The sequence below is a fragment of the Hordeum vulgare genome, chromosome 5H (assembly GCF_904849725.1).
Source record: "Hordeum vulgare subsp. vulgare chromosome 5H, MorexV3_pseudomolecules_assembly, whole genome shotgun sequence".
NCBI classification, from domain to species: domain Eukaryota; kingdom Viridiplantae; phylum Streptophyta; class Magnoliopsida; order Poales; family Poaceae; genus Hordeum; species Hordeum vulgare.
This window is the reverse complement of record NC_058522.1, coordinates 139,354,167-139,372,604: the sequence shown is the minus strand read 5'-3', so window position 1 is coordinate 139,372,604 and position 18,438 is coordinate 139,354,167. Positions and strand designations below refer to the sequence as shown.

At 44.7% G+C, this 18,438-nt stretch overlaps 1 long non-coding RNA gene across 1 annotated transcript; it reads left to right on the top strand.

Moving 5' to 3' along the window:
* Positions 1-1,071: 1,071 nt before the first annotated feature.
* On the top strand, positions 1,072-18,349 carry LOC123400097. Its single transcript, XR_006610482.1, has 5 exons — positions 1,072-1,558; positions 4,765-5,123; positions 5,215-5,431; positions 6,847-7,003; positions 18,109-18,349. It is a non-coding gene; the product is annotated as an uncharacterized LOC123400097 (long non-coding RNA).
* The last annotated feature ends 89 nt before the right edge of the window (positions 18,350-18,438 follow it).

The following is an 18,438-nucleotide window of genomic DNA, read 5'->3' as shown; positions in this document are numbered from 1 at the left end:
TCATTTTATTAAAGTTCAAATATAATGCACGAGTTTAGATTCAAAATCCAAACCTCATGTTTTATTTCCAACGACGGGAGACCCGATACATATCACTTGTTGTGCCTACTTCTACTTTTTTTATCTTCTTGTTGTGCACATTATCGGTTCACGTACCCACTGTTTTCTGGGTCTTTTTTTTATTCGGTTTTTTCATTTTTCATTTTTTTTCACGAACTTTCTTTTGAATTTGTTCTCTTTTTTACTTGTGAACTTTTTTAAAATTCTTGAACCATTTTTCGATCCGCAAACCTTTTGCAAATTTCTGAACATTTTTCAAACTTGTACTTTTTTAATACTCATAAACATTTTAAAATTTGAATGGAGCAAATACTCACACATTTTAAAACTCGAATGCAGAAACAATTTTCAAGTTCACAAACATTTTTTCAAACTCGTGGACTTTTTTAATATTCATGAACATTTTAAAATCCAAATACAGAAATAATTTTCAAGTTCACAAACAATTTTTCAAACTCGTGAATTTTTTTCAATTTTGTGATTTTTTTGCAAATTTGTGATATGTTTTCTAAAATTCACTAACCTCCTCCAAATTTCATGGAGTTTTTTCCTATTTATGAACCTATTTTCTTTTTTTTTGTGATATTTTCATTTTTGTGAAGTTCTTTCAAATAACGAACTTTTTCAAGTTTTCCACTTTTTTCAATTCATTGATGTTTTTCATGTCCATGAACTTTTTGAAATCAATGATTTTTTTTCAAAATCGATGAACTTTTTTCGTAGCCGCAAACTTTCTTTCAAAATATGTGAACTTTTTTCATTTTTCATAAACTGCTATAAAAATTGTTTTTATAAATTCATGAACTTTTTCAAATTTCACAAACTTTTTCATAAATTCGTAATATTTTATATCTTTTTATGTACTTTATCAAATTTATATTTTTTTCTCAAATTCACGAAATAATACAATATACTATAGATACTAAGCAGGCTCTCCTCTCGTGCAATTTCAGCGGTAAGCGATGGACCCCTCCGCGTTGACACGTGTTTGCCTATTTTTCTTTTTTCCTTTGTTTTCATTATTTCATCTGACTCGGAGATATTACGGTTAGAGGCCATCAAAATATTTTCAGCCGGGCCCCATTATCCACCGTCAATCTTTCGTTCTTTCCTTATTCTTCTAGAGAGGGAGAGAGACAGGGACGTGGTGTTTCTGCAAGCGAGCGCACATGTGCTCGCTATCCGGGCGGCTCGTTCACGTCTTGAGATGTGGCGCATTCAATAACGCAGGAATATTCGAGAGACCAAATATTGATGGGAAATAGAGAATACGTACAGTTACCGTTACCTCGTCGGAGTTGATCCGTGGCTCGGGACGACCGCCGCCGTCCTGATCCGTGGAACAGGAAAAACTGTTTCCGTCTGCCGTCTGAGCAGCGGGCTTGGTTGCTGCCTTCGATCCATTCGCTCGAGGCCGCCGTGCCAAGGATCCGTGCCGGCGTGCGAAGGAGCATCTCGAAATCTGGCTCCTGGAGCTCGTGATGCAGCCAGTAAAAAGGTATGCGCCAAAAACATTGATGTGTTCCATCAATCTTGTTGACGTATTCACTGATTAGATCAGCGCTCCATTGCCATCGGAAAATCCCAATGCAGCCCGTCGATTGGATTTTTTTTTGTTTATCTGCTATTCGTCCGTCCTCGATCTTTCTTCATTTTGGTTGGATTGTTTCTTGTCGACACCAGATCCACTTTTGACGAAGGAGGCCGATGAAAGTACAACGCTGAAAGGACGTGTATGTCGCCTAGAGGGGGTGAATAGGGGCTTTAAAATAATTACGGTTTAGGTTTGAATAAATGCGGAATAAAACTAACGTTTAATTTGTCAAGCACAAAACCTAAAATAACTAGGCTCACCTATGTGCACCAACAACTTATGCTAAGCAAGATAAACAACTAAGTGATAGCAAGATATATGATAATACACAATATAGCTATCACAAAGTAAAGTGCATAAGTAAAGGGTTCGTGTAAGAGATAACCGAGCACGCGGAGACGATGATGTATCCCGAAGTTCACACCCTTGCGGATGCTAATCTCCGTTGGAGCGGTGTGGAGGCACAATGCTCCCCAAGATGCCACTAAGGCCACCGTAATCTCCTCACGCTCTCGCACAATGCAAGATGCCGTGATTCCACTAAGGGACCCTTGAGGGCGGTCACCGAACCCGTACAAATGGAAAACCTTGGGGGCGGTCACCGATACCCGTACAAATTGCTCGGGGCAATCTCCACAACCTAATTGGAGACCCCGACGCTTGCCCGGAGCTTCACACCACAATGATTGAGCTCCGAGACACCACCAAGCTTCTAGGACGCCAAAGCATCCACGAAGAACAATATCTAGGGTACTAAGTACCAAAGGTAATAAGCTTCTCAACTTCTCACTTCCACGTATCACCGTGGAGAACTCAAACCGATGCAACTAATGCAATGACAACAACACATGAAGTGGTCAAGTCCCTCACACTCAAAACCCTCCACAACAACAAAAGCTATGGAGAGATATGAGAGGAAGAACAAGGAGCTCACAAAGAACTCCAAGATCTAGATCCAAGGGGTTCCCCTCACATAGAGGAGAAAGTGATTGGTGGAGATGTGGATCTAGATCTCCTCTCTCTTTTCCCTCAAGGACAAGCAAGAATCATTGGAGGGATTGAGAGTAAGCAAGCTCTAAGAATGTCCACAATGGAGGTAGAACATTAGCTCAACGGATGGATAAGGCCAAGGGGAAGAAGACCCCCTTTATATAGTGGGGGAAGGAATCAGACCGTTACCCCCACTTACAGCCCGAGTCCAGCGGTACTACCGCTGACCCTCCAACGGTACTACCGCTGGCTGCTGCGGTACTACCGCTGAGCCCATGGTAGCGCAAAGATACTACCGGGCCAACCACCGCCAAGAAAGTCTTCGCAAAAAGTCCGACGTAGTACAACCGCAAAGATGACGGTACTAAAGTTCTGGAGCGGTTCTACCGCTGACCAGGGGCGGTAGTACCGCTGGGACAGCGGTACTACCGCCAGCTCTAGCGGTACTACCGCTAGGGTCAGCGGTACTACCGCCAGCTCTAGCGATACTACCGCTAGGGCCAGCGGTACTAGGTCCAGCGGTACTACCGCTCGCCACTGAAACAACCATAACTTTCGCATACGAGCTCCGAATCGAGCAAACCCATACTTGTTGGATTCAGGACGACAAGAGCTATCCAAACAGCGACTGAAAATCTTAAGACCATGCTGATATGAAAATGCCAATGATCTAGAGATGTGAGACCTCTATGAATGAAGAACCGGCAAAAGCTCCAACATCGAAAACATTATAGTAGATGCATATGGACTCCGTTTTCGATGAACTCGAGCTTGTCATGAAGATGACCATAAGCTCTAAAACTCACAAAGAGAAACACCAAATAAGAATCAAGAAGTATGATGCAAGGATGCACATGGTTTGAGCTCTCAACGAACGATACGATCAAGCTAATCACTTGAGAGCCCCTTTGACAGTACAAATTCTATCCTAAACAGAAAACCTATCAAGGGCAAACCTATACCTTGCACCTCGACCTCTTGAGCTAGATGATGATGATCTTGGCTTCCTCAAGATGGACCACCTTTCTTGATTGCGTTGGCTTGATGAGGACTAGTTGATTGCTCCCCCATACTCACTATGGGTGAGCCACTCTTCAGCATACCTTCACAAGTCCATTGCCACCACAATGGACGGCAAGTTTTAAGCACGATATATTCGTGCTGATCCTCTTGAACCTGCACACCGCAATCTTGATGACTATCACCACTTGACGTCATCCTTCATGGGTTGTATGAGATCTTCCTTTTGACGCAAGCCCATGGAAACACACCTAACCCACACATATAACTCTCACGAAGACCATGGGTTAGTACACAAACACGTAATGGACAATGCTTACCATACCATGGGATCACTTGATCCCTCTCGGTACATCTTGCACGCTTTGTGTGTTGCATCTTGATTTACTCTTTGTCTGAGATCTTGATCAACCTTGTGTCTCTATGACCATTCTTTGAATAATACCTTGAATACCATCTTGGTCATCATATAAACTCCTTGAACCAACAGATGGACTTCAAGAAGTGCCTATGGACAAATCCTATAAATATAACTTAAGGCAACCATTAGTCCATAGGAATTGTCATCAATTACCAAAACCACATATGGAGATATATGCTCTAACAAGCGCTGACGGCTCTGCCGGCTTTCGGGACGGCAGGCTCTGTGCGGGAACGTGATGAGACGACGGCCGTAGCCTTGACCGAAGGCCCACTAATCTGTGAAGAAGAAACAGGCGTGGACTCAAGATGGGAGGGCTGGCCACAGGTGCTGGAGATGTCGACCGACAAGATGAAACCAGCCACAAGCGCCAGGGGTGGGGGTGGTGCTCTGAACCAAAGAATACATTATGAGTTTCACAATCAGCGTAAATTACAAAATACTTGCATAGAACTATCATATTCTTCGTTACAATAGAGGTGTGAGTGAACTGATTTGTACAATTTAGTCATGAAATGGTGAACATGACCAACTTATAAGTGTGGATTATGGGTTAGTGAAGTGTTGGAAAAAACTAGTTGGGCTAATTGTAAATCTATGCCTTGATCTAATTTCACTCTATGTAATTTATGTGCAGTACGTAAAAAAATGTTTAATTGTTTGCACTGGTAATTTGCAGGCCAATCGAGTGCAGAACACACGTTCCTGTCGTTCGGAAGGTCCTGCTCTGATTCGGTTGCTAAGATCAGAGGACAATGGCTGGTACATCACAGAACATAGAGAGCCACAATTGTTCAATGTTCCAGGTGAGTCGTGGCTCATCATGTCGCGTAGCGTTACGAGCCGTGGAGCAGGAAAACCACTTTTCGGTTAGTGGGAGTTATTGCTTTGAGCAATGAGGGTGGTGGATGTTGTCGATTCGTTGGTGTAGCCGCTTGATTCTTTGATTGGTGACACAAAGGAGCTTGCAGCACAACTGTCTTGGGTAGGCGACTACGTCATAAAGGCGATGGAGTTCTTGATGCAACTAATTAAGAGGTAAGCCTTGGTTTCTCTTATCTGCAGTTGGGTCTAATGTGGTGTGACCTTCTCTGAGATCAATTTCCCCTGCGTGCACCTGTCATAGTAGATTCACTGTGTTGGAGGAGGTCAATGAAAGTGTGCCTCGATCTCGATGGCTCCGCTACATTTCTCTGTGGCTGCGTCCGTTGGCAAAGCTGGACCAAGCACCGGTGTCAGCCATTTGTAGGCATAAGCGGTGGTGGCTGCAGAAAGTGAAAGCTCGCCTCAATCGTCCAAGCAGTCCACCGACAAGATGAACCTGCAGGCACCTGGATAGACTCTTGGTATGTTCGTAATTACAAAATCCATTTTATGTCTTTTCAAAAGATGAACCTGCATGCACCTGGATAGACTCGTAGGTATGTTCGTAATTACAAAATCCATTTTATGTCTTTTCAGATGGTTAATTGGTGCTAGTTGCAACTGTGCTATTGGGTAGCGGTGATTCATTTAAAATAGAGTCTCCTTGTCCAAGATTTAGGATGCCAGGAGTTTGTTTTATGTTAGTCATTGGATCTTGGGTGGCTATTGCCCGATGATCGTTTCTCCACAATCTCACTCGTCTGTTGAAATTTGGTGCGGCTGGATGTTCTTTGTGTCGCTCTTTATCTGTTTCCGAGTCTTTAGTGTGTCGAGTTTGTGGGGGATATGTGTTCTTGGCCATACGATCCAGCACGGTTCTTGGAATTAGCATAATTATTGGTGGATTGTTGCATACTCGTGGACCCTTCTTCCTGCCTCATGTAATTACGGAGTTTCTCATTGAGGGCAAAAGGGGGATTTTCTAGTATATACTCCCTCCGTTCCTAAATATAAGACCTTTTAAAGATTACACTATATATTACATATGGATGCGTATAGACATATTTTAGAATATAGATTTACCCATTTTACTTTGTATGTAATCTATAGTGCAATCTCTAAAAGGTCTTATATTTAGGAACGAAGGGAGTAGAAAATTGTGTTGTGCTTGTTCTTGGTATAATCGGTTGACTTGGTAATGTAAAAAGAATATTCATGGCAAGAGAACCGACTGAGGCCCTGTTTGGAACCATAATAGATTATGATAATCTGGATTATGAAGATAGATTATATAATCTGGTTTATAAAAATAATCTAGGTGGACATGTTTGGAGGCCAGATTATATAAACTGTAATCCAGGTTTTACATTGCATAATGACTTGTATGCCCTCTGTTTTTTTTAAAGAGGAGGGTGGCGGTGGTAGGAATGTAATTATCTCCAATTTTACAAGGGTAATGGGTCATTAGCAATTCATAATCTAATTTTAGCTGATGTAGAGTAGATTATGAGTTTTTAATAATCTATCTATCTAGTTTTTATAATCTACATCATAATCTGTCCTGTTTGGAGACAAAATAGATTGTAAAAACTGGATTATATAATCTGGGTGGTTCCAAACAGGGCCTGAATATGTCTCGCCATTTTGTTGGATCTCACTCTGTAGTCGGGTGTTCTGATTTTCGCTGCACATTTTTCTTGTTTCCCTGTTCATTTTCTGCTATGTTAAATTAAATGGTGTCTGCTGAGTTGGTCAGCCTGATAAGCCATACTATGTGGGCTTAAAGAATGTTTCATTTTAATTAAAATGGAGCCGGACGTGAGCCTTTTGATCAAAAAAAGAAAATCTCAAAGATTATCAATATCTCATAACATGCGCATTTAAAATATCCTTTCAGGGATAGGATTTGTTATGCCGCACCACGACGAACATCTCGTTCTGAGGGGAGTTTGTCGGAGTTGGGGAGAGTTTGGCGACAGGGAAGGAGGAAGATTGATGGTGTGGTGGTGGTCCTGGTCGGTGCGCAGCACTAACGACGCTCGGGAGACAGCCCAGTAAGTTACATGGACGTCCCTCCTCGTCAGGTGTGATTTGAGCCGGTACGGGCGTGATGGAATCTGGGGCATTAAATGGGTTGTGGATGTGGGCCATGAGATGGGAATATGAGCATTTACGATGCTATATACAAACTGTAATACGGGAGGGAGCACGAATCTTGTAGAGAACGAGTGGGATGGATAAAGAGAGCATCTGTGATCGGGCTCATAAGAGCACTTTCCGAGAGACAGAGACGTACACAGAAAAAAGGGAGAACGCCATCCGTCGCCGCCTCCGGCACATCCCTCGCAGGCGAGCATCACCCATTAGTCGCCGACGTCCCTCGCTGTCCGTCGTCGACTCACCACCTCTCGGCTGCCCCCCGTCATCTATTGGTCTCCTCGGCCCCGACGGCGATGTGGTGTGTCGCTGCTTTCCTGGAGATGGCCGAGACGCGACAGTCACCGGAAGTGTCAGGCTTGAAGATGCAGTGCAAGGGCGGGAACATCTTCAGTTATCGGACGGCTCACGTTAACGCATCGGACGGCTCGCGTGGCTGGCCGTTACTATACCTTTTCCGTTGTCGTTACCATAGCGAAACCTGCCCTATTACCGTTGCCGGCGTGTGTGCCGTTTTCCTCTGTTAAGCTGCGGGCTTTAAAGCCGCTAGCACCTGGTCTGTAATCGGCATTGATTGATTATTATGCCTTAGCACTTTACTCAACACTTTACAGCAATACAACCCTAGTCGGGGCTACTTTCCCCTCCTTCCTCCCGATTTGAGATCGAGTTCTTCGCTGTTCTTGTTGATTTTTAGCTAGGGTGTGACAATTGGTATCATGAGCACAGTCTTTCCTCGAAGAAGAGATAGATCGGAGCTGCTGCAGTAGTTCCCACCCTTCCCTCCCTTTTTCTCTGGTGACGATGGTGGCGGGGTAGTTGAGCGCGACGGCGGTAGAAAATTCGACGGCAGCTCGTTGAGCGCGACTGGTTGGGGGAGCACCTCGCTCTTCCAGTAAAATCCCAGGTCAAGCGGCGGGTGGTGTTGTATCGGCGGCGACCTCGCAGGCGGCGGTGATATTCCAGGCCAAATCGGGTTACGGAGCAGTCCGGCAGTAAAATTCCCCTATGAGGTCTTTGCACCACGATGGGGCGCTCTAAGTCCAACTTGGAGGAGTCTGATGTCGCGGATCTACTCGCGATGAAGGGCGATTTCTTACTGCATCGTGAGGAGACAGCAGATCTGCGAGGAGAAGTAGATGACCTGCGAAAGGATGTCCACAGTATCAATCTGAAGCAAGACACCATGGTAACGGTCCTTGATGGAGTACAGAAGGTTGTGTCGACTCTCAGCTCGCAACTGTCTACCATGGCAGATGTGCTCAAATCTCTCCGATCCAGAGAAGCATCAAGCTCAGCACAACCGGGCAAGTCTTCACCTGATCAACCACAGCATGAAGTTGTAACTGGGGAGAGAGCCATGTCGGAAGAAACTCGCAGACGCCTCGTTACTGAACAGGAGAAAACAAGGATGGCCGCAGCTCAGATTCCAAACCACTTAGCTCCCATCCATGTACCTAGACCTGTGATTCCAACAGGCTTTGGAGCAAACCAAACAGCGGAACCACATTCGGGCAACTTTAGTTTTTTCTCTATCTAGAAGTGGAATAGAATAACCCGGTTGAAGGGTAATGATCATACGTCTGTAATGCATTGTATGGCCCAGAATAGGTCCTATTCTTCTACCTTTTCCAGGTAGTCGATGGCTATTCACAGCTACCACCTTAACACCAAAGAAGAGTTCGACCCAATGCTTTATTTCTGTCTTAGTGAATCCCGATTCGACATTAAAAGTATGTCACTCCTATGGCAGCATACAAAACTGCCCGCACTCCTGGATTCCATGGGTTTCAACCACCAGTAATATGTCAGAGTTAGTAATATGTCAGAGTTGGGACGATTTTCAGAAGCAGTATGATCAGGAAATGTGCACCCAATTTTTGAAGAGCATCACCAAAGGCCCACGCATTGATTTTCCTCGCTTTGATGGTGATAACCCTGCTGGATGGATCCGACAGTGTGAGAAGTATTTCCAAATGGCTGGAGCTCCTACTGAATTCAAAGTTAACCTGGCACAGTTATATGTAACAGGAAGAGCTGATGTGTGGCTGAGACGCTCTGGCATTTTAAAGAAGCAGTTAACATGGGCACAATTCTGTGAAGAAATATTGCGCAGATTTTCCTCAGCTAGTTCATATGAGCTCACTGATAGATTTAACACCCTCAAACAGGGCACTCTCTCTGTGTCAGAATACACTGATCAGTTTGAAGAGCTAATGGCTAAGGTGCAAACAGATAATCCTATAATGTATGAAATCTGGTTTGTAAGGTGCTATGTGAATGGCTTACGTTCTCAGATCAAATTTTAGGTGAGGGCTCTTAGACCCTCTGGTTTGACAGAAGCATATTGGCTAGCAGTAGACTTGGAAAAAGGAGCAGCTGAGAAGAAAGCTTCCACTAGCTATTCTGGCAATGCCAAATTTTCTTGTGGTTACCAGAAGTCCACTACTACCACATATGAGAAACCTGCTGAGTACAAACCTGCTCCAGCAAACCAAAGAGCTAGAGAACCTCGTAAATGCTGGAGGTGTGGTGATGCATGGTTCCATGATCACAAATGTAAGTTGGCTCCCGTTTTGAATGTCCTCACTCGAGAAGATCCCAATGAACAAGCAAAAGAGCATGAGGAAATGAAGGAACAAGAGGAGGCAGAACAACCACCTCAAGAGGAACTTTGTATGACACTTTCTTCCCAAGCCATGAAATCTGATAATGCTAATACAATTTCTATTCTAGTTCAGATTGGGGGAAAGCAAGGAATTGCCTTAGTTGACTCTGGAAGTAACTCCACTTTCATCAGCCTCAAATTTGCCTTGTCTACTAACTGCACTATATTAAAAGACACTTCAAGAGCAGTCACTGTTGCAGGAGGAGGAACACTTTGGTCAGGCTCTTATGTCCCACCCACAACTTTTACTGCAGGCAACACCAAGTTCACACAACAGTTCAGAGTTCTAGACCTGCCTGGACATGATATAGTACTTGGTAATGATTGGATGGAACAACATAGTCCTGTGGCTTTTCACTACAACCCAAGACAAATATCAGTTATGTTAGATCAGCAGACTCCAGTGACAATCAAAGCATGTAATACTCTAGCTGATGCCACTCAGATAGAAGCACCTGAAGTGGACAAACTTTTAGCTCTGGGAGCACCTGGGTATGTCCTGCATCTTATCAGAGATACTGCAGTAAAACAACCAACCCCAGAGGAAGTTCCACCACCTGTTCAAGAGGTTCTCCAACAATTCCCTGAAGTCTTCCAAGAACCAAAAGGGCTACCTCCAAAAAGAGCACATGACCATAAGATTCCTCTCAAAGAACAAGCAACCCCACCTGATTCCAGGCCCTACAGAGTACCACATATGCAAAGAAATGAACTGGAGAGGCAAATTGATGCTATGCTCAGGGACAAGATCATTAGAGCTAGTGGAAGTCCATATTCTTCCCCTGCTATTTTGGTCATGAAGAAGGATGGCACTTGGAGAATGTGCATTGATTACAGAAAACTAAATGCTGCAACTATCAAGAATAAATTTCCAATACCTGTGATTGAGGATTTGCTGGATGAACTACAGGGAGCTACCTATTTCACTAAGTTGGACCTGAGATCTGGTTACCATCAAGTGAGAATGGATGAACAAGACATTCCTAAAACTGCATTTAGAACATATTTTGGACACTATGAATTCCTGGTTATGCCTTTTGGGCTTGCTAATGCACCTGGGACTTTCCAAGCTCTCATGAACAGCATTTTTGGCCCTTACCTAAGGAAGTCTGTGCTGGTATTCTTTGATGGCATCCTCATATTCAGCAAAAATCTCTGTGAGCACTTGGAGCACATACAGATTGTTCTTCAGATTTTAAAGGAACACCAGCTCTTTGTTAAGCTCTCTAAGTGTATGTTTGCTTCCACACAAGTGGACTACTTGGGCCACATCATCACTGGGGAGGGAGTGTCAACTGACCCTGCAAAAATCACTGCTGTTACTGATTGGCCCATACCTACTACAATTAAACAACTCAGGGGTTTCTTGGGTCTTTGTGGTTACTACAGGAGGTTCATCCAGAACTTTGGCACTATTGCTAGGCCATTACATGACATCCTAAAGAAAGACAGTTTCTGTTGGACTGAACTTCAAACCACTGCTTTTAACAATTTGAAACAGGCTATGATTAAAGCACGAGTGTTAGCATTACCAGATTTTTCTGAACCCTTCACCTTGGAAACAGATGCCTCTAGAGTGGGACTAGGAGCAGTTATGATGCAGAAGGGTAGACCTCTAGCTTACTACAGCTCCACCCTATGTCCAAAAAATGCTGCACTTTCAACATATGAAAAAGAAGCTCTTGCTATCATTGCTGCTCTCAACAGATGGAGACACTATTTTCTGGGGAATGATCTTATTATTAAGACTGATCACCAAAGCTTGCAGTTCATGACTGACCAAAAGATCACCACCAGCATCCAGCACAAACTCATGCTCAAACTGCTGGAGTTCAACTTTACATTGCAGTACAAGAAAGGCAAAGAGAATATTGTTGTTGATGCTCTTTCTAGGAGGAATTCTCTCATGGCCATGTCTGTAGTGACACCCCAATGGATCTCTGTAGTGGAGCAATCTTATGCTCAAGACAGTACTTGTCAGTCATTATTAGAAAGGCTCTTACTATCACCAACACATGCTGAGAACCAAAACACTTTACATTCTGGAATTATCAGGCACAAAGGAAAAATCTATGTGGGGAAAGACTTGGAGTTAAGAACAAGGTTGTTAACAACTCTTCACTCCTCTGCTATTGGGGGCCATTCTGGAAGAAAAGCAACTTACCATAGAATCAAGCAAATCTTTTACTGGCCAGGGCTTAAACAAGCAGTGGACAATTTTGTAGCTACATGCCCAGTATGTCAGAAAAACAAGGGTGAGAACTGTTCCTATCCAGGATACTTGGATCCACTACAACTCCCAGATATGGTGTGGACACATTTGAGCATGGATTTCATTGAGGGACTACCAAAGTCAAATGGATATGATGTGATCTTAGTGGTAGTGGACAGACTCTCAAAATTTGCCCATTTTATTACCATGTCTCATCCTTACACTGTCCAGACTGTAGCACAAGCATTCATTGATAATGTCATCAAACTTCATGGCCCTCCACTGGCCATTGTTTCTGACAGAGATCGTATCTTCACCAGTCAGCTATGGCAGGATATTTTCATGGGCATGGGAATCCAGTTGCGTTACAGCTCTGCTTATCACCCTGAATCAGATGGTCAAACAGAACGAGTCAACCAGTGCTTGGAGAATTACCTTCGATGTCTCAGCTCCATGCAACCCAAACGATGGGCTAAACATTTGGCCATGACAGAGTATTGGTACAATACAGCCTACCACAGCTCTCTCCAGAAGACACCATTTGAAGCAGCATATGGATATCCACCTCCCAATATTTGCGAGAATATCTTGCCTGACAACATGACTGAAGATGCCCAAAAAAAATTCACTGATCGAGACGCACTTCTCCAGCATTTGAAGGAAAACCTCACTGCTGCCCAAGCTCGCATGAAGAAGTATGCGGACAGAAAGCGTACAGAGAGAATTCTGGAAGTTGGAGATATGGTGTACCTCAAAATGCAGCCGTATCGTCTGAATGCCTTTGGATTGCGCACCCACATCAAGCTCCAAAGCAAATTTTATGGTCCTTTTCGCATCATCGCCAGAATAGGGCAAGTTGCTTACAAACTCCTTCTCCCAGAGAGCACCGGCATCCATCCTGTCTTCCATGTTAGTCAATTGAAAAAGCACGTGGGACCTAAAGCTATCCCCTGTTCGGATCTTCCTTTGGTATGATCGGATGGGCTGATCCTCACTGAGCCAGTCATGGTGTTGGAGACACGACAGATTCCTCACAACAACTTGCCGGTTGTCCAATGGCTTGTGCAATGGGCTAATCTACCTCCTGACGAAGCTTCCTGGGAAGACGCCGCGTTCATGAAGAAGACGTTTCTCGCTTTCTTTACGGCAACCATCGATCGGTGGTTTGGTCATTGATCTCCTTGAGGACAAGTTCGATTGATCTCCTTGAGGACAAGTTTGATTTCTCCAGGGGGCATTGTCAGCCTGAAGATGCAGTGCAAGGGCGGGAACATCTTCAGTTATCGGACGGCTCACGTTAACGCATCGGACGGCTCGCGTGGCTCGCCGTTACTATACCTTTTCCGTTGTCGTCACTGTAGTGAAACCTTCCCCGTTACCGTTGCCGGCTTGTGTGCCATTTTCCTCTGTTACGGGCTTTAAAGCCGCTAGCACCTGGTCTGTAATCGGCATTGATTGATTATTATGCCTTAGCACTTTACTCAACACTTTACAGCAATACAACCCTAGCCGGGGCTACTTTCCCCTCCTTCCTCCCGACTTGAGATCGAGTTCTTCGCTATTCTTGCTGATTTCTTAGCTAGGGTGTGACAGGAAGTCGGACCGTACATGGAAGCAGCTCCCTACCGGCGGTGTGAGCACCCACGAGGTATGCGTCTTAGGGCCCCATCCGTTGTACTGCGCCAGTGGCCGTCTCGCGCGAAACCCGTCAAGTCTTGTGCAGGGGTCGCCCCCGGCGTCCACATACAAGAACACATCATACGGGTCTGCGGTAATGGGCTAATGGCAGACTTGAAGTCCAGCAGGATCCGTTTCCAAAGCCTATTGTGGCGATGCATCCGGAGGGTTTCTTCCATGGCGCTCGAGCACACACAACGAGTGGCAGCTTGAGGTGCGTGAAGTTTGTCTGTGGCTTTATTTGTGTTCATCTCATGCCCCCCTGCTCTTTGGTATAATGCTGAAAATCAGTGCACTCTAATTTAACTTACCAACATGTATGCTATTTCAAAATTTCTCTAAGTTTGGTGAATTTCGGTCTGTGTTTCTAAGATTCTCCAGGGTATGTTGGTGTGTATCGCAGGAAATAGCAGTTTCGTATTTCATTAATGCTCTGATCAAAATTAGGTGCAACCAAGATGGGTTTCCCCAGTGGATAGTAGATTGCAATTTCCTGGTATCATCTAGAATGCTTTTGTTTAGAATGTTCTGATCTAGAGTAGTTCAATAATCTATTTAAGAAGCTGGAGTTGAGGAATTATTGACCACATTTGCAAAACTAGATGATTATATGTGTACGCTTATGTTTTAGTTTTGTAATAACAATATATATGGCAAGGCAATGGGCTATACCAGGTCGTCTGAGATGTCTATGATATGTATATATCTGCAAAGATAAAAGCGTGTAAGCTCTTCTTTTGCACGCAACTTACCGAGGCAAGATCCGATGTTTTTTGCTTTGCACTTAGTTTTTAAATTCCTCTTTTTTGGTCGAGTTGGGCATGGGTGCGGCGACTATATAATGGAGTGTTAGTCGACTCCATACATTTGGTGGTCGTTAGTGACTTGGTTCAACCTGGTCAGCTTGTGTGTGGGACGGATGGGACGATTATTAATTAGGGTTTAGGGGACTATTTGTGGATTAGGCATGTGGTCGACTTAGTGATTGGATTTGGCTGAGTTGGATGTGCGTGTGTTGACTATATTGTGGGATGGTAGGCGACTCTTGTATGTGAGGTGGTCGTGGGCGAGTTAGTTCAAACCGGTCGGCTCATTTTCTAGGATGGGCGGGCGACTATGTATTGGGGTTTAGGAGACTTCATCTTTGGATTAGGCATGTGGAAGACCTAGTGTATTGGATTTATTCGTGTTGGGCGTGGATGATAGGTGACTCCGTCCGTACGGTGGTCATGGGTGACTAAGTTCAACACGGTCTGCTTGGTTTGTGGGATGGGTGGGGCGACTATGAATTGAGGTTTAGGCGACTTTGTCCGTGTATTAGACATGTGGGCGACTTAGTGTATTAGATTTATTTGTGTTGGGCGTGGATGATAGGTGACTCCGTCCGTTCGGTGGTCGTGGGTGACTAAGTTCAACACGGTCTGCTTGGTTTGTGGGATGGGTGGGGCGACTATGAATTGAGGTTTAGGCGACTTTGTCCGTGTATTAGACATGTGGGCGACTTAGTGTATTAGATTTGATCAAGTTGGGCGTGGGTGGTAGGCGATTCCTCATGGGTGCATTGGCCGTGGGCGGCTTAGTTCAACCCGGTCGGCTCAGTTTGTAGGAAGTGCAAGTCAACTATGAATTGGGGTTTAAGCAACTTCATCTCTGGATTAGCATGTGGGCGACTTAGTGTATTGGATTTGGTCGAGTTGGGTGTGGGGTGTGGCGACTATATAATGGGTTGGTAGTCGACTCCATGCATTTGGTGGTCGCGGGCGACTTGGTTTAACCCGGTTAGCTTGGTGTGTGGGACGGGCGTGACCACTATTAATTAGGGTTTAGGGGACTCCATTAGTGGACTAAGCGTGTGGTCGACTTAGTGATTGGATTTGGCTGAGTTGGGCGTGGTTGTGGTGACTATATGGTGGGATGGTAGGTGACTCCCATGTGTATGGTGGTCGTGGGCGTCTTAGTTCAACCTGGTTGGCTTGGTTTGTGGGAAGTGCGGGGCAACTATGAATCAGGAGTTTAGGCGACTCCATCTATGGATTAGGCATGTGGACAACCTAGTGTAGTGGATTTGGTAGGGTTGGGTACGGATGCAGTGACTACATAATGGGATGATAGACGACTTTGGCGTTCGGTGGCCAAACTAGCCCAATATTAAGCGAAAAATGCCCGAGAGACATCCTTCCTCCCTTTCCCGTCACCACTATGGTCTCCCTAAACAACATTAACACATGGCCAAAAACTAGTGAAAAAGATCCCGCATCCACTAGCCGAAACCATGGAGGTGACTCACCTTGTGATATCCAAGATCTGAATCCTTTTGCTCCATAGTTTTTTTGTGCACACGGTCGACCATCACGCCGTGCACGCATTTGTTTCCTCTGTTGCGCCTGTCGATGCATACAGAGCAGAAGTGATGCATAGAGAACATAATGGTTCACGTTTTTACCTCGGTGTTTCAGTTTGCCTCCTTGGGCGACTGCTCGTATTGGCTGTCCCATCTGGATTCATTCATGCCTCAGGCGAGTGCATCTCCTCCCCCCCCCCCCCCCCCCCCCTCCCAATCACCCGAATGGAGTCAGTCATCTGTGCAGAGAAAGGAAAACAGGCATTCTGGTGTAGAAAGCATCTAATGTCTAGTTTTGAAAATAAGAAAAAACAGTAGAAAATGTCTTCTCTGTCTAGCGCATAATTGCCTGACTGATGCATGTAAGATTGCAAGCAAATTTCAAATAATTTTTTTTCCCGTATGATGACTGAAAATGCTCCTGCTCTATTACCCCTGGACTGATTAGCTGATATGTCATTTACAAAGTCATCTCACCTGTGTACTACTAGTATATAACCGGTGAAATTTACATTGCATGATCAACCAATATCATGCACTTAAAAATGTACTATCCCATCAGAGATGTCTACTAGTACCACGCCATGGTACTTAAATCTGTAATACTAATCCAGTCTAACAACACTAATCCGGATTAACTGACGCTGCTGCTGCCTGAAGGCAGATTTCATGAGCGTCGAACTGTCGAGGATAAGCGCCAACTACATCGCCTTGTTCAGTTCAGTTCCAGACAAGCTTGTTCTTACCCAAAAGTGTCATCTTGACAGGAAAATACCATCTATTTAGTATACATAATTGCCTTAACTGATGCATGTAAAATTGCCACACAAAATCAATAAAATAGTTCTTGCATGATAAACAAAAAATGTTTATTCGTTGCATGCAAAAATGTCTTATCTCTTAATCCTCCCATGAATCCACATGGTTACACCCTGTCTGAATTCCCCACAAAATTTCCCAGCCCACCACAAAATCCCCTGTGACGGATCGGTAACTCGCCTCTCAATCCTTCCTGTGGATCCACGTAATTGACTAGCTACGTGAATGCCCCTCAAATTAGCAATGCAAACAAAATCTGCCGTGATGGATATGAAAAATTGCCTCTCAATCTCCACATGAATCCACATAACTGCCTAGCCCCTAGTTTTTGTTGGGACTTACCTTGCGACTGTTGATTATAAGCGGCTTAGCTCTGTCGCCGCGCTGACTTGCCTTCTCCCCTGCCGCGGGCGCTCGAGCTTCTGGCGGCGAGCTCCGTCACCACGCGGATGCGCCTCCTCCCTGCGCGGTAGCACGGCGACCTCCTCTGCTACAACTATCGATATCGAGCGGCCGGAAACCCGCCGTGGATCCACCTCGGCTCCTCCATACCTCACCACTGCCGCATCAACACCGATATGCGGCGAAAATCTTACCACTGTGGCGGAAAGAGGAAAAGGGCTGGAGGAGGAGGACGAACAGATGGGTGGGGAAAATGGAGTTTCGGAAGGAAAAAATCCCAAGGAAAACGACAAACCCTGCCGTTTGGGTAACTGTTGTATCACGTCGCGCCTGTTTGTCTCGTACAGATCCTACGACTCTTGTGCGGCCGCTCGGAGTAGAAGGATCGCGCACGTGCACTCCTTAGGACTTGGGAAAAAATAAATCAAAAAGGAGAACCGCCACACACGTCCACTGGTCCACGTCACCGGTAGGCAATTTTGGCTTTCTGAGTTTCTTCAGCAATGTTAGACGCATGGTTAAGCATGTGATTTTGGTTCTGGCTAGCTTGATCACCCGTCATGTGTGATGATGCACAACGCCCAATGGAGTGCCTCTACTTGTCAATATGCTTTTTGGAAGTTAATTTTGCATGCGCCCCTAATTTCTTGCTTAATGTGATCAATTAGTTTTTGTTGTATGTTGCTTTTGATGAATGCATCAGCTTTAAAGTTGGATTGACTTTTGTATGAACTTGAAGTGTACTTGTCAGCTGCCTTGGAAGTTGGAACTCATCATCCTTGAATTTTTTTCCTGAAGAATTAGAACTGCATGCGAACTTTGAGTCTGCCTCCTCTATCATCAATTCATCATTGGTGCTGACCCAGACGATGTTGTTGCACAGGTTTGCTACCACCTCTCTGCCCATGGTACAACGACTACGGATTATTGCTGATGGCTTGACGGACTAGGAGACGGAGGATGAGGACGGCCTGTCCCTCAGCGCAACATCACTATCATACCATGAATTATTGCTGGTTAATGTCGCTAAAATTCAGGATGAAGTCTTTTCCTATCTCTTGCATGTCACAACACATGTGCGGCCTCTCTGCTGTAGCTGAATATTTGCATTCCCTACTTGGTAACATTATTCCCACTTTCTAACTTTCTTTGTACTTAATTAATTAATTTTCATGGTTATTCATTTCTCTTTGTTTTTTTTCATGAGCAGAGC